Here is a 14,879-nt window from a genome sequence, read left to right on the forward strand (position 1 = left end):
CCCTAACATGAAAACCATGTAGGCACTGTAAGCCCACAAAGAGTAGACACAAGCACCAGGCAATCTAAGCTCCCTCTAAACGATGAGCAGGTTCTTTTAATAAAAATGTGTGTGTATATATACATTCATTCATTGTTTCAGAGAAAGTGAGCACAGCGGGGTGAGGGAAGCAGACTCCCCACTGAGCTGGGAGCCCAAGGTGAGGCTTGATCCCACGACCGAGATTCTGACCTGAAACTGAAAACTGGCAAGGAGAGAACCTCCAGGAGAATGGAGGATGAGGCACCATGGGGAGTGAAGTCGCCCCGCAGCCCTGGGAGCGGCCAGCTGAGGCCTCTGGGCCAGCTCCATGGCTGCAGCAGCCTGGGGGCAGCTTCCTCCACAGGCTGTCTTGCTGACACCTGCAGGCTCGCTGGGACACGCCTCACCTCCTGAGAGCACCTTGCCCTTAAAGCAGCAGTCCCACACAGTGACGACACAGTGACCCTGTAGTGACACACCGGGAGGACAGCGCTGGCCACTCACAATTCAGGCAACACGCACGAGCCTGTCCTCGGGAATGTGCTTTCAGCAATCTCTCAACTCACAGCCAGACCTTGTTGGGATCAGGTATTTCTGTAGCTTGCACAAGAAAACCACCATGGAAAGAAATTCCTTCTGATCTGGCCGCCCCATCCTGAGCACTGCCTACTCTGGCCTTCGTGGGCCTCACTGCGTCAGGTCCTACACACCTACACCATAGAGGCAGCACTGCCGTCTGCAAATCTTTCTTGTACTTTCTCCTCCAAGTGCTGTGAAGGTCATGGGGAAGGGGAGTAAAAGATAAGAAAGGGCAGAGATGGAACAGAAGAGATGAAAAAGGAAGAAACTCCAAACTGCCAATTCCAGTCCTTATTTGAGAAATGTCTTCTCTTTCTTCCTGCAGGCAGTTGGGGCAGAAGGGAGATGGCCAGGGCACTTGTCCCTGATGCTCCCAGCCAGGGAACACATGAACACTCACCACACGGGTAACTGCATCCTTCAGCCACATCCTTCAGCTTTACTGGCACAGCCATCAATACCATTAGTCCCGCTGATGCCACCTGTCACCGACTTGGGCACCCCAGCCTCCATGCCCTTTCCAGCCCTTCAGGAGCTGCACATGACCCAGAGCAGCTCAGAGCACCTGGCTCTGGCTCACCCAGCCTCTCCTGAAGGCAGGAAGAGTGCAGGGCAGCCCCAGGCCCCCAGTTCCACACTCAGAGCCCACCTGCAAATTGGAGGGAACATGCCCGGGGCGGCCATGTAGCTTTACCAGAGCCTCCCATGGTAGGACTGGGCTCACCTTCCCAGAAATACTGTCAGCTACTCAGTCCTCACAGTGCTCTCCTCTCCTCTCCATCACACTGACCCCGACTCAGCATGCTTGTTCTACTATGCTTTCTATCTTCACAACGTGGAACTTCACTCAAGGCTCCCAGTGGATGTGTCAAGTGCATCAGCACACACTGCCTCTATAACAGGAGCCCACACTGTGGGCACGGGGGGAGGCAGACAACTGCATACACCACACTTGTCCCTAGTATGTGCACTCTTTCCCCTCCTGGTCACAGCCACCTTTGGGAATCAGGAAGAGAAGTACTTCTCATAATCAAACTTCCTTCTGTGGCTCAGGGGTGACTAGCACAACAGGGGCTCACCTTCACTGCAGTGAGGTCATCACAGGGGAACTCACGTCACCATCCCCATAGCCCACGAGGCTGCTCTGATGGCAAGCGGCAGAGGGAGAGCCTCGCCAGAGCCCGGGCTCTGAGCGCAACCTATAGATCACAGCACACAAGAGCAGTTCTGTGTGCATCGCAAACACAGGTGTACCTGACAAAAATCCCTGCCCTTTCCCTTCCCCCAAAACCTCCACTCAAGACCAAGGCCAAGGAGGAGCAGGCCGGAAGCAGGCTGCACTCCAGGCACCCCAGCCCCATGTGCAGGGGGTGCCAGAAGCTCATGAGGCTGATGCCCTCCCGCAGTGTAGACACCCTAGCCCAGGACCACCTCAAAGCTAGCGTAAAGCATGCGAGATGCTGATGCCTCTCTATGCCCTTACAGCGCCCTGCCTCCCAGTATTGTTTACAGTCTGAAGTATACTTTACAGGATTGCGGAGAGGCTCCAGTGAGGTGATCCCTATCCAGAGGCTTCAAGGCCATCAAAGTGGGCTATCATCCCACTGAATCTCCCAGACACCCATTTACCCAGCCCTTGGACAGTGCCTGGCACGTGGCAGTTACTCATAAATGTCTGCTAAATAAAAATGAAGCTGGAACCTGGGTGGCTCAGTCGGTGAAGTGCCTGCCTTCAGCTCAGGTTATGATCCCAGAGTCCCAGGATTGAACCCCAGAGCCCCCATATGGGGCTCCCTGCTTGGCAGGCAGTCTGTTTCTGTTCCTCCCCTCTGCTCCTTCTCTCTCTCTCCCCCTCATGCTCTCTTAAATAATCATAAAAAAATTAAAAAAATAAAAAAAAATAAAGCTGTTGCCTCTCCAGTACTGATAAGGACACTGGAGGTTTGGGGATGAGGTAATGAGGGAAAGACTGCACATGAGTCCTGCGCTCTGCTGAACACACTGCTGAGCCACCCTGAGCTCACAATGTGCGGGGAGAACAGGTGGGATCAGCCCGCAGACTCAGGCCACAGTGAAAGAGATTGGTGGTGCGAACTTGCATGCCTGCTTTCAACTGTCTGCTTAAGGAGAGAGATGCACTTGCTCCTCTAAAATGCCACCCAACAGCAGGAAGACTGGAATGCCAGCTTGCCCACAGCCTCCCTGCAGTGCGTGTGGGCGGTGAGGTAAGGGGGCAGAGCCATGGACAGCAGGGGAAACTGCAGTTTCTCAACCCTTCCCATCCACAGATGTCACCATTGAAGCCCTTTGTAGCACATCAGACTGCTCAAATGAACACTGAGACTCATCAAAACCATCTTCCTTCCTTGCCATTTTTCTATTTCAGGGCACACAGGATACCACGACCTGATCTGTCATCCACGTTTCCCCATAAAGTATTTTGCAGACAGGGAAGAGTGTGCCCTAGCTTCGTAACAGCACCTTAAGATTTCAAGAGAGATCAATGGCTCAGAAATATTGATGATCCTCAAGGAGAACCTTAACTTTCTTCTTGCACACGATCTGCGAAATCAATTTTTATATTACTGTTGGCAAAAGTTTCAAACTACATAAGCAGGAGGGATAATTAGCCCATTTGCAAAGCAGAAAAACTTGGAAATGCAAGATATGTTTCAAGCTCCCAAATTTATTTTCAGAGCAAAATGACATTTCCTCCTCAGAATAAGAATGAGACCCTGACAGCCAGAGTAAAAACTCCATGGGTGGACCTTGCCTGCCAAGTGAACCACAATCCCAGTCTGCAGAATTCAGCCAAGAGCTTGCTTCTAGCTACAGGGGAAAAAACCTACAAAGTGGAAACATTCTGTCCACATCTCTAAATGAGCATTAGCAAGTGCCAACAAAGCTTTAGCTGTGCCTCATTTCTGAGGGTGAAACGGGCACAATTACTAATGGCTCCAAGAGAACAGGCAAAACCCAGGACTAGCTCATGCAAACCAGGGCATGTGGCACCCCACCGGTGAGAAGTGAGTGACTCAGGGACAGGGGGATCAAGACTCCTGAGACCACCTGTTTCTATAGTCCTGTTAAACCATGTAAATGCTTTAGGTATTTGAAAACAACTTAAAAAAAAAAAATTCAAGCCCTAAAATTAGAAATAAGCAGAAACAAATTAACCTAATGGTATATCAAATTTTGTATGGTTATGTGACCAATCACATTGCTTTAGAATCCGTTATTCTAACTATATAATTTTAAGACATATTTATTCTTTTTTTTTAAATGACATTTATTCTTTGACCCAGAAGAACTGCAAAGATATTCTAAAATTTCACTCGAGGATTATACCAGTACGGCATTAGAAGGCTGAAACTGCTTCATGTACATCATAGAAGAAAATAATGCTGACATCACTAGAAATCAAAATTGTTAGTATAAGACAAGAGACATAAATATAAAATGATCAAGGGGAAAATTAAGTTTTAATTTGGGAACAGAAAATCAGTATGAAATCCAGGTTTCTCTTTTTATAAAGATTTTTGTCTAGCTCTGTCTCCAAAAAGGACCTAAAAGAATGCTAACCCCAGCAACAATGAGCACACCTAGCTCATTTAGATTTCTGAACATCATTTCCCCCACTAAAAGGAACCAGGGCTCCTCAGAGGAATGATTTCAGATCCGAGGCAGGAAAAACACAAAGTGAGCCTGGGACAAATTCTTGTGCCAGAAAACAGCGAAATGTTCAAAGACTAATAATAGGGCCTTGGCAAAAGGACACAGGAGCCAATCTTAGGGGACAACACAGCATCTAAGGAATGATGATGATAATTGAGTGTGATCGCTGAATAAACACAAATGCAAGTGTGCACAGCGATTACACAGGAGAGAAGGACGACAAGGAGTGCTCTTCATGGAAGAGAGTCAGTCAGTTCAGGAAGGAGGACTGAAGGCTGGGCAATCCCCTCTGCAGCTTCTACACAGGAATGGCTCTGGGCAGGATGTGATGGACGATGCAGCCTCCAGGAAGTCCCCTGGGGGCCCGGCTCCCTGTGGCTCCCCACAGGTCAGAGGGGTCCATGGTCACCCTGCAGCCCATTCCTATCTCTGGACACAAGAACGGGCCACCAGAAACCATGAGCCTCCCCAAGTAGTGCCAAGCACAGGGGGAATGACGGAAGGCTGGGAGCAAAGTGAGAGGTATAAAGCCCCCATGGAAGGAGGTTACAGTGTTACATTTTCACATGTGAGTCTATAACTCACATGTGTCACTCTTACAATGTCCTAACTGATCAGAAATGTAAATATTGTAAGTAAGCATGGTTTCCTCCAGGTAAGAACCCTTTCCTTAGCACAAGGAAAGCTGCTCAGTCAGAATACGAGCATTTCTGAGGATCTTCATACACAGAGGGCAAAACTGGTTCCCCAAAAGAGTCGGTTACCAAATGACTTAGTGGTATCCAGCAAAAGACAGGGTCAGTAAGAAAGGCCTTCCTCTGGGAGAGAATAGCAGGATTTATAGAGAAGGTGCAGAACACTAATCTGTGCATGACGAGCCACCCCTGATGCAGCCTGGCTGGCATGGGGCCAAGGCGGCCACAGGGCCAGGAGCCACAGGGATGGAGCATCTAAGTTGGCTCCTGGCTGACTCCACCCAATGGAAGACAGGGTCCAGAACCCCAGGAGATGTACACGCCAGCCATGGGACCTGGGGACCGGAAGGGAAGGGAGGGGTAGGAAAGAGGCAAAGCCATCCCCCTAGTTTCAGACTGCCCGACCAGGTAGAAAACAGTTTTGTTCAGGGGAAGAGGTGCACATGTTGGAAGAGATGGTTCTGGTCGACACTGAACTGAAGGAGCCCAAAGTCCGTCCAAATGGAGGTAGACCACAGGCACTCAAGCAAGGCATCTAAAGCACAGGGTGGGGAGCTACAGGAGAACAGAGTACAGCTGAACCTCCCAGAGAAAACCACCTCCCCAAGTCTGGCCACACGGACACATGAAAAAATGGCCATCCTGTAGCTGCACCATCCACGAGTTTAATTTGCTCAAACAGAGCTCTACATTCTCATGCTCTCCTATATTTCTTGGTGCAACCACAATATTTGGGTTAGGTAACGTTTACTATGTACTGAATATTCAGCACCTAGAACAGTGCCTGGCAGGCACTCAATACATACCTGAAAACCTTTTTTTTTTTTTAAAGATTTTATTTATTTTTTCACGAGAGACATGGAGAGAGAGAGAGAGAGAGACAGAGACACAGGCAGAGGGAGAAGCAGGCTCCACGCAGGGAGCCCAGTGTGGGACTCAATCCCGGTACTTTGGGATCAAGCCCTGAGCCAAAGGCAGACGTCAACCGCTGAGCCACCCAGGTGTCCTCATACCTGAAAACTTTAATGTATACCTTACACACAAGTAAATATCATGCACACTACATTTAAACATTGCCTATTTCTGTATATTATATAAAAACATCCACTGTTCTGAGCTTTAGGAGATGGGTGACATTAAGAGGTTTTAATTTTTGCCTAACACACTAACCTTACAGCTCAATCCATGCATTAGAAAGGACTACTCTAACCAATGGGGTCTACCCTGTGTCCACCCTTTTTTTTTTTTTTTTTTTTTTGCTTAAATACAGATTTATTGCAAACCACCCTGTGTCCACTCTTATCTCCACCCCCCAGTCCGCTATCCATGCAGCATCAGGAAATGCTTTTAAAAAATTCAAACTGGGGTGCCTGGGTGGCTTAGTGGGCTGTCTGACCCTTAATGTAAGCTCAGATCTTGAGCTCAGGGTCGTGAGTTCAAGACCCATGTTGGGCTCTACACTGGGTGTGAAACCTACTTAAAAAATTCAACAAAATCATGCCAACCCTCCACCCCCTGAGGCTACAATGCCCCTGGGCCCTCAACAATACTTAAAAAATAGAACAGAAACCCAACTCTTGCCATGGCCAGGCTCTGTCCAACCACCAGCTGACAGGCACATCACCTTGCTGTTTCCATAGCTTAACTCAAGGCCAAGTTTATTCCTGCCCCTGCAGTCACAGTGCTGGGAGAGTACTCTCAGCCTTAGTACAGACGTGACCCCTCCTCTTGAGGCCCCTCCTAGATCACACTGTGCCAGTAGACAGCTCTTCCTTTCGACGACTTCATGCTTTCAGTCACATCTGACAGCCAGTGCTCATCTTGAGAAGGGGCATGGAACCCAGAGCCCAGAACGGTGTAGAGTCATGGAGGCGCCCAACAAGAGTGGACGGCCCTGTCTTGCGCAGAGGATCACAGGTGCAGCAACACAGAAAGATAAGACGGGGTGCTTGCAAAAAAGGGCAAACTGAGTGTGTGCTACTGACAAGAGGCGAATGGCCAAATATTCTGAAGGATCTGCTGATCTGTTTCATAAACCAGAAACAATGGAAGTAAGCACAGCCTTCCAAGAGGGGTTTTGCCAACCACTCCTATTTCAGTCTGGAAGGTATCCTGGCAGTCACTACTGAAACTCAAGGTTATCACTAGAATCTACCCTTACTGAAGAGTCTTTTAGCTAATTTCACCTCATTTGGATTATGAGGTCAAGTCTCGCTAATGTACTCACTAACTTAAGCTCGGCAAGTCATCAAAGCTTGAGCTTTGTTAGCTCTAATTATATTACATATATTATATATATATTATATACTATATAATAATTTGTTAGAGCACTAACAAATTATAATGGAGTGTTGCACCCCACTATGTATTACAGCAGTGCTTGAGAAAAGTCTGAGATTCTTTACCCCAGAGCTTCTCAAGTTCGGCACCTGGTCGTCAGGCAAATCTTTGTCGTGGGGGCTGCAGGAAGGAGTATGTAGGGGGATCCCTCCCCTAGTATGACAGCCAGTGTCAGCATCTTCCAATATTCCCCCAGCTACAGAGCCTGGCCCTGGCTCATCCTCTCCCCTCCCTCATGCCCCTGACCAGGCTCTGCTTCTACTTTCCTCTCTTGCCAACCTGCCCAGCACGCTTCACACTGCTGCCAGCTCACTGATATCGATGTGGTGACAATCAACGCACCCACAAAATTGGTTTATTTGCCGCCAAGTTGTGCTTTCCAGACCTCATCCTTCAGGATACTGAGTGCTACATGAAAGCTCTCCCAGGGATTCACAGACTGGGAGAGACATGGGCAAAACTTGGGTCCCACCCATGATTCAAGCCAAACATATTCTCTTTTCTTGGAATTCTCTGGGTGAGATGTCTTTTAAGGAACTCATTTCCTGCTTACAAGAAGAGTGCGAAATCACTGCACTCAACTTGGAAGAATAAAATCTGCATTTTCAACTTCATATGAAATTGGAGGGAAGACTAAATGAGCAATAATTTCTAAAAACGCTGATCAAACACTGTGATCAAGTCACATGATAAGTGTCTCTCAAGCCATTCCATGCACCCCCTCTTCGCTGAGATCAGCCTTCTCTGCCACAGCCAGCCTGTCATTACAAAGCCTGCCCTGGGTGGGCACCAAGCAAGGGAGGAGGACGGTACCCAGTGGGCTGGGCTACCAACACCACGTCTTTCCATGCACGGTGGCTGAGCATGAGCAAACTGGAGACAGATTAGGAAAAGAACAATGGGTACTACACAAGGACTAGTGGGATTTGTTTTCTCCTGGACCAAATAATGACAACTGACATATTTACCATGACTTATACACAGAACATACCAATGTCTCCCCACTTCCAGTTACATACATAAATAGTCTCTAAGTCAACCCACCAAGAACCAGAAAAAGTGAAGACAATTTTAAGCCTGTCTGAAGGCATCAAAGAGACACTAAAGCAGCCATAACTGCAGGGAGGTTCCAAACAAAAGGGAGCCCACTGAGGTGACTCTCATATTCAGAGTGCCACCTCTCACTCATGGCATTTGACGATTCTCATTTTCCTCAGGGATGGGGGGCAATATACCAATAAGTCAGAAAGAAAACATAGCAGAAAGTCAAGAAGAAAGTCCTGGCTAACAGAACTCTGGACAGCTCCATGGGTACAGGAAGACAAAATTCAAGTGCAGGCCTGATGAACCAGCCAGGTCTTAAAAGGCCAAGATCCCTCAGAGCAGGGAGGCATAGAAAATGAGCCCAGCATTCTGCAAGCCCTCCCTGAGAGCTGACCCTTCAATGATCTCCTGGTGCTCAGCAGACAAGAACTGGGCTTCAGGACCTGCCAAGATGGAAGGGCCCTGGGAAGGAAGTTTACAAAGCTTGAACCCCAGTGTTAAGTCAATCACACCTGACTAGGCCAAGGAACTGCCCCACTTGAGGTGTGTTGGAGGAGATATTAAAAGAAGACAGTCTCACAAAGAGCCTCTACAGCTCTTCATATACAGTGTCCAACACTCAATTAAAAAAAGAAAAAAGAAAAAAAAAAAAAAGAAAGAAAAAAGAAAAAAAGAGGAAAGAAAGAAAAACAGACATAACAACATATAGACCAAAAGAAAAAGGAACAAACAGACCAAGAGGCGACCCACTGGAGTTACCAGATGCACACATCTACTTTTCGAAAACCTACTTGACAGATAGGAAATTTTCAGATAATCAAAACAAATCCTAAAACAGAAAAACATAGTAGCTAAAATTAACCCAATCTGTGGGCTTCACATCAGAATAGACAGACACAGATGAAGAGAGAATCAGTGACCTGAAAGACAGGTTGATAAAAAATATATATACATCTCGATAAAAGTTGGAGGAAAGTCTAGGAAACAAAGGAGCCCAAAAGACACATGGGACATGGTAAAAAGTTCCAATGGGGATCCTCAAAGTAGAGAAAAGACAGAATGAGGAATAATGAATATCTACAAAGATAACAGTCAAAACTTTCCCAAAACTGATTAACCAAGTTATTGACTCAGAAAGAATGTCTCAGGCAAAAAGAAAATGTTAAAAGTAATGAGAGGAAAAAAGATACTGCCTGCCTTCAATGGGATAACAGTAACACTGCAGGCTGACTTTTCAAAAAAAAGAAAGGAAGCCAAAAGAAGATGGACTGACATTTATAAAAGTATATTCATAATCTCATAAGCTTAAAATGTAAGCTCAAAGACAAGGGAAAGTAAAAGATTCCCAGGTAAACTCTAATGAACAGAAAACTGACAAGGCAAACACAACTATCAAATAAAGTAACCTCTAGAGCCAAAACCATTACTAGAGACAAATAGGAATGTTTCATGATTAAGTTTTATCTACCAAGAAAACAAGAGTTCTAAATTTGAATAGACCTAATAACACAATCTCAAAATACATGAAAAATGATGAATATAGAAGTGGAGAAAGAGCCAACTCCACAATCATAGAGGAAGACCTCAGATACAGCTCTGAGTAACTGACAGAACAGACAACAAGGACAACAACAAAGCCAGGGTGAAGGGCTGGGCTGCCCAATCTGTATTCAGATGTGGCTAGTTAACTACCTGAAACGTGGCTACTCCAAATTGAGATGTGCTCAAAGTATAAAACACACACCAGGTTTTTAAAGACTTGATATGATAAAAAAGAATGAAAAATATTTCATTATGTTCTTCTCATGTTGATTATACACTGAAATGATATTTTGAATATTTGTGTTAGATAAAATATATTCTTGAAATTATTTATACCTCTCTTACTTTATTTAATGTGGCTACTAGAATCTGAATTACATGACTATCAAACTTTACCTAACTGATAAACACAGAACACTGTATTCCTGCCAATACACATTATTTTCAGTGCCCAAGGAACACTTAATGAAAATGAACGTATGTGGGATCCCTGGGTGGCTCAGCAGTTTGGCGCCTCCCTTCGGCCCAGGGCGTGATCCTGCAGACCCGGGATCGAGTCCCACATCAGGCTCCCTGCATGGAGTCTGCTTCTCCCTCTCCCTGTGTCTCTGTCTCTGTCTCTCTCTCTCTCTCTCTCTGTGTCTCTCATGAATAAACAAATAACATCTTAAAAAAAAAAAAAAGAAAATGAACATACGCTGAGCCATTAGAAAAACTCGATTCATTTCAAAGGATTGAAACAATGCAGGGCATATTTAGGGACTGCAATAGATAAACAGTTTATAGCCTCCCTTTCCTCAAGTTCATCACCTCCAAGGTGATAGTACCAGGACATGGAGACTCAGGAAATGACCAGGTCATGAGCAGAGAGAACTCCCTCACCCCTGCTGCTGCACTGAGGACAGTGAGAAGCGGGCTGTCTATGAGCCAGGATATGGACTCTCACTAGACACTGAATCTTGCCTTGATCTTGAGGACTTCTAGTCTTCTAGTCTTCAGAACTATGAGAAATAAACGTCTGCTGCCTATCAGCCAGCCAGTTTATGGTATTTTGTGATAGCAACCTCAAAAGACTAAGACAGATACCTTCATGGAATTAAGCTACAAATCAGCAAAAAAGTAACTAGAAAATCCCCCTATACATTAAGAAGTTTACTTATAAAAAACTTTGTGAATTAAAAAAAAAAAAAAGTTACCACAATGATAACTATGAAATATTTTTACATAAAAGAAACTGAAAATTTGGCTTACCAAAACTTGTGGGATCGGGACACCTGGGTAGCTCAGAGGTTGAGCATCTGCCTTCGGCTAAGGGTGTGATCCTAGGATCCAGGATCGAGTCCTACATCGGGCTCCCTGTGAGGAGCCTTGCTTCTCCCTCTGCCTATGTCTCTGCCTGTGCCTCTCTCCCTCTCTGCCTCTCATGAATAAATAAATAAATCTTTAAAAAAACACAAAGCTTGTGGGATCAATAAATATGTGCTCAAGGAAACTTACAGCTTTAAAATACATATACTGGAAAAGAAGAAAGGCTAAAAATAAAATTAAGTATTTAGCTCAAAAACTAGAAAAAAGAACAAACAAAACACAAAGTAGATGGAAGAAAAAAAAGAGCAGAAATTAATGAAATAGGAAACAAATACTAAATAGAAAAAAAAAAATCAATGAAGCCCAAAGTTGGTTCTTTGGAAAGACTAATAAAATAATCCCCTAGCAAGACTGATTAAGAAAAAGAGACAAAGCACAAATTATCATATTAAGATTTTTTAAAGGAGGTATCACAACTGATCCTGCAGATGACAAGGATATCATGAACCACTTTACACTTATTACTTGGAAAGTTTGAGTGGTCTGAACAAATTCCTAGGAAAAACAATGCCTTATCTAAATAAACAGAAGAAGAAATACAAAATCAGAAAAATCCTATTTCCATGTAGAAAAAAATGAATCTGAAACTAAAAACCTTTCCACAAGGAAAACCCTACAACCAGCTGGTTTTGCCAATCAATTCTTCCAAAAATTGAAGGAAGAAAACATAAGGCTCACACAAACTCTTCTGGGAATAAACAAGGAACACTTCCTACCTTGTTTTATGAGGTCAACACAACTTTAATACCAAAAACCCAACAAGGACAATACAAAAAAGTACAATCACAGACCAACCTCTCTCATGAATACAGATGCAAGAATCCTAAGCAAAATATTAACAAATAAAATCCTGTGAAAAGAGAATACACAGATATCAAGTTTGGGATTACCGTAGCATGGCAAAATTTTTTTACAGTTAAATCACATTAAGAAAAAAAAAAATCACTTGTCCCAAGAGATACAAAAAATACATTTAAGAAAATTTAATAATTTAATTCATGATTTAAAAAAATCCAAAAACTCTTGGCAAACTAAAAATAGAATTTTTATATTTTGATTAAAAAATATCTACCAATAAAGCCACAGCTGGTATCATATGTGATGGTAAAATACTGAAAGTTGTCTTTCTGGTATTGGGAGTGAAAAAGGACACCTATTCTCACCACTTCTACTCAGCACTGTACTAAAGATCCTAGACAGTACAAAAAAGCAGGAAAAATGAAAATGGTTATTGCACTTGGAAAGGAAAAAGAGAAACTTATCTAAAGACACCACTTAGAGAAAGGCAAACACACACAAGAATGTAAAAAACATCTGCCATTTATATATGTATTCAAAATACATAAAAAGAACTCCTTCAAATCAATAAAAACCAAAACAGACACCCAATAAAAACAATGGAGACAATAATTTCATGAAAGAAGTCATCCAAGTGGCAAATAAACACACACAGAGACATTCCACCCCTGCTTACTGGTCATCAGGGAGCAGCAAGCTCACACCATACTAGGCTTCCTACCACTTGACACCCACCAGATAGCTAAAATGCAAGAACCGACAATACCAAGTATCAGACAGCCACTGAGTGTTCACATACTGTGGGTGGTGGGTGAACAAACACACACGCTATCACTCAGCAATGCTGCTCCTTTGAGCACACCCAAAAGAAATATATATGTATTTGTACTAAAAATAAGCAAGAATAGTCAGGGGCAGCATTTATAAATACTTATGCTCAGTACAAAGAATAAACTACTGTATATTCACACACTGAGTACTAGACAGCAATGAAAATGAACAAAATGACTCGAGGTGAAATAGATGTGACCCACAAACAATGCTGAATGACTATTTCATTTATATGAAGTCAAGAACACACCAAAACGGACAGACCAGGTGGTTCAGCGGTTTAGCACCACCTTCAGCCCAGGGCCTGATCCTAGAGACCTGGGATCGAGTCCCACGTTCAGTCTCCCTGAATGGAGCCTGCTTCTCCCTCTGCCTGTGTCTCTGCCTCTCTCTCTCTCTCTCTCTCTCTCTCTCTGTGTGTTTATCATGAATAAATAAATAAAATATTAAAAAAAAAAAGAACATACTAAAGCAATCAATGGTAAAAACTCAAGACCATGGGTAGCTTTGGGGCACAATTACTGGGAATGGGTAGGAGGGGGCTTCTGGGAAGCTTGGTAATGTTCTATTTCTTCATCTAGGTGGTAGTTAAAAGTATGTGTTCACTGAGTGATAAAAGTCACTGAAATGTACACTTACAACTGTGAATTTTTCTGATGAGAGTTAAAATTTGTTAATGTAGATCATTACTTGCTTACACAGTGTGCTAGTAGTACAAATGCATTTATTCATATACCTATCTGGCCACACTACCAGCTACCAAACATGAGTCAAATATTGGGGAAAGGAAAGGTCCAAAAACAGTTTACTTAATTGTTCTGAAATGTTTCTGAAATATAAGGTGCTCAGGTGCTCAGGTGCTCAGGCTGGGAGGCAGGGAAAAGGGGAGACAGAAAGGAGAGAAGGCAAGAAGGCACTCTGGTGGGGAGGCAGGGAGGTGCTCAGGTGGGGAAGAGGCGTGTCAGGGAGCCCAGGAAGGCAGGGAGGCGGGTGTGGCCAGTGTTGCACTCTCCACTCAACGAAGAGCTTCCACAATACCAAGCAGTAGCTAAAAACAAATCACTGAGCGACTGTGCCACCCCGCTGGTGGGACAACCTTCACTGCACTAGACTGTACTGCACAAAACTCCTGTCCCTTCTGTTAGGCTGTTGTGTGTGCTCATTCTTTCAAAAGTCCACCTGATCAAATACATAAGTATTTGACATGCGCTTCAATGCACTGTCTCAAATTACATTAAAACAAATAAAATCACAAATCAAAAAAACAAAAACTACTGAAAAATTTACAAGTACACTAAAATCCTGGTGGAGCATCATTTGGCCCATGCTTTCGAGCTCATGGTAATAAAACCAGACCTACACAAAGTACACAATTCGTGAGGCTTGCCCGAGAAAAACCGTGATGGCTCCCCGATCCAACAGAAAAGGAGCACTACAGCACTAACCGCAGATTATTATTGCTAAAAAGGAAATGTAAACGTCTGGCTTATCAATCTTTCAGGAGAACCAGCTACAGCCAAGAAATGCATTCAGGCTGGCAATTACTCATTTACTAATTTAGCACTGCAGACTGATGGTGGGAGCACAAGCATGTGCTTATGCAGGCCTACCTGAAAGGACCACAAAGGCGCCTATTACGGGTAACTCAAGTGGCACCTAGGCGGCTGTGAACACCCAAGTAACCTCTGTGTCTCCGGCATGCTCTGTGCCACTCGCCCTACACTTTCCTCTACCCTCTACCCTCACCTATCATGACGTCCTCACTCAGCTCCACAAGAAGAGGCTTTGAAACTAGTCCAAATGTCATATACTAAGATTAACGACTTCGGCGTCACTTCAAGCTTACAATGCTCATCGGCCAAGAAGAAAGTTCCGAAGGAATTAATCTCTGTCTCATATCCTCCACGACAAACTTCATTTATAAAACAAAGGTGTTCTTAGAAAAGTGGACTGTAAAAATATCTTTATCTTTCCTGTGAAATCAAT

At 44.3% G+C, this 14,879-nt stretch overlaps 1 protein-coding gene across 8 annotated transcripts in view; it reads right to left on the reverse strand.

Moving 5' to 3' along the window:
• PPFIA1 (PTPRF interacting protein alpha 1) overlaps window positions 1–14,879 on the reverse strand; it is an 86,182-nt gene that overhangs the window by 68,964 nt on the left and 2,339 nt on the right. The gene's annotated exons all lie outside the window — the stretch shown is intronic.

This window comes from Vulpes lagopus, chromosome 11, assembly GCF_018345385.1.
Source record: "Vulpes lagopus strain Blue_001 chromosome 11, ASM1834538v1, whole genome shotgun sequence".
NCBI classification, from domain to species: Eukaryota; Metazoa; Chordata; class Mammalia; order Carnivora; family Canidae; genus Vulpes; species Vulpes lagopus.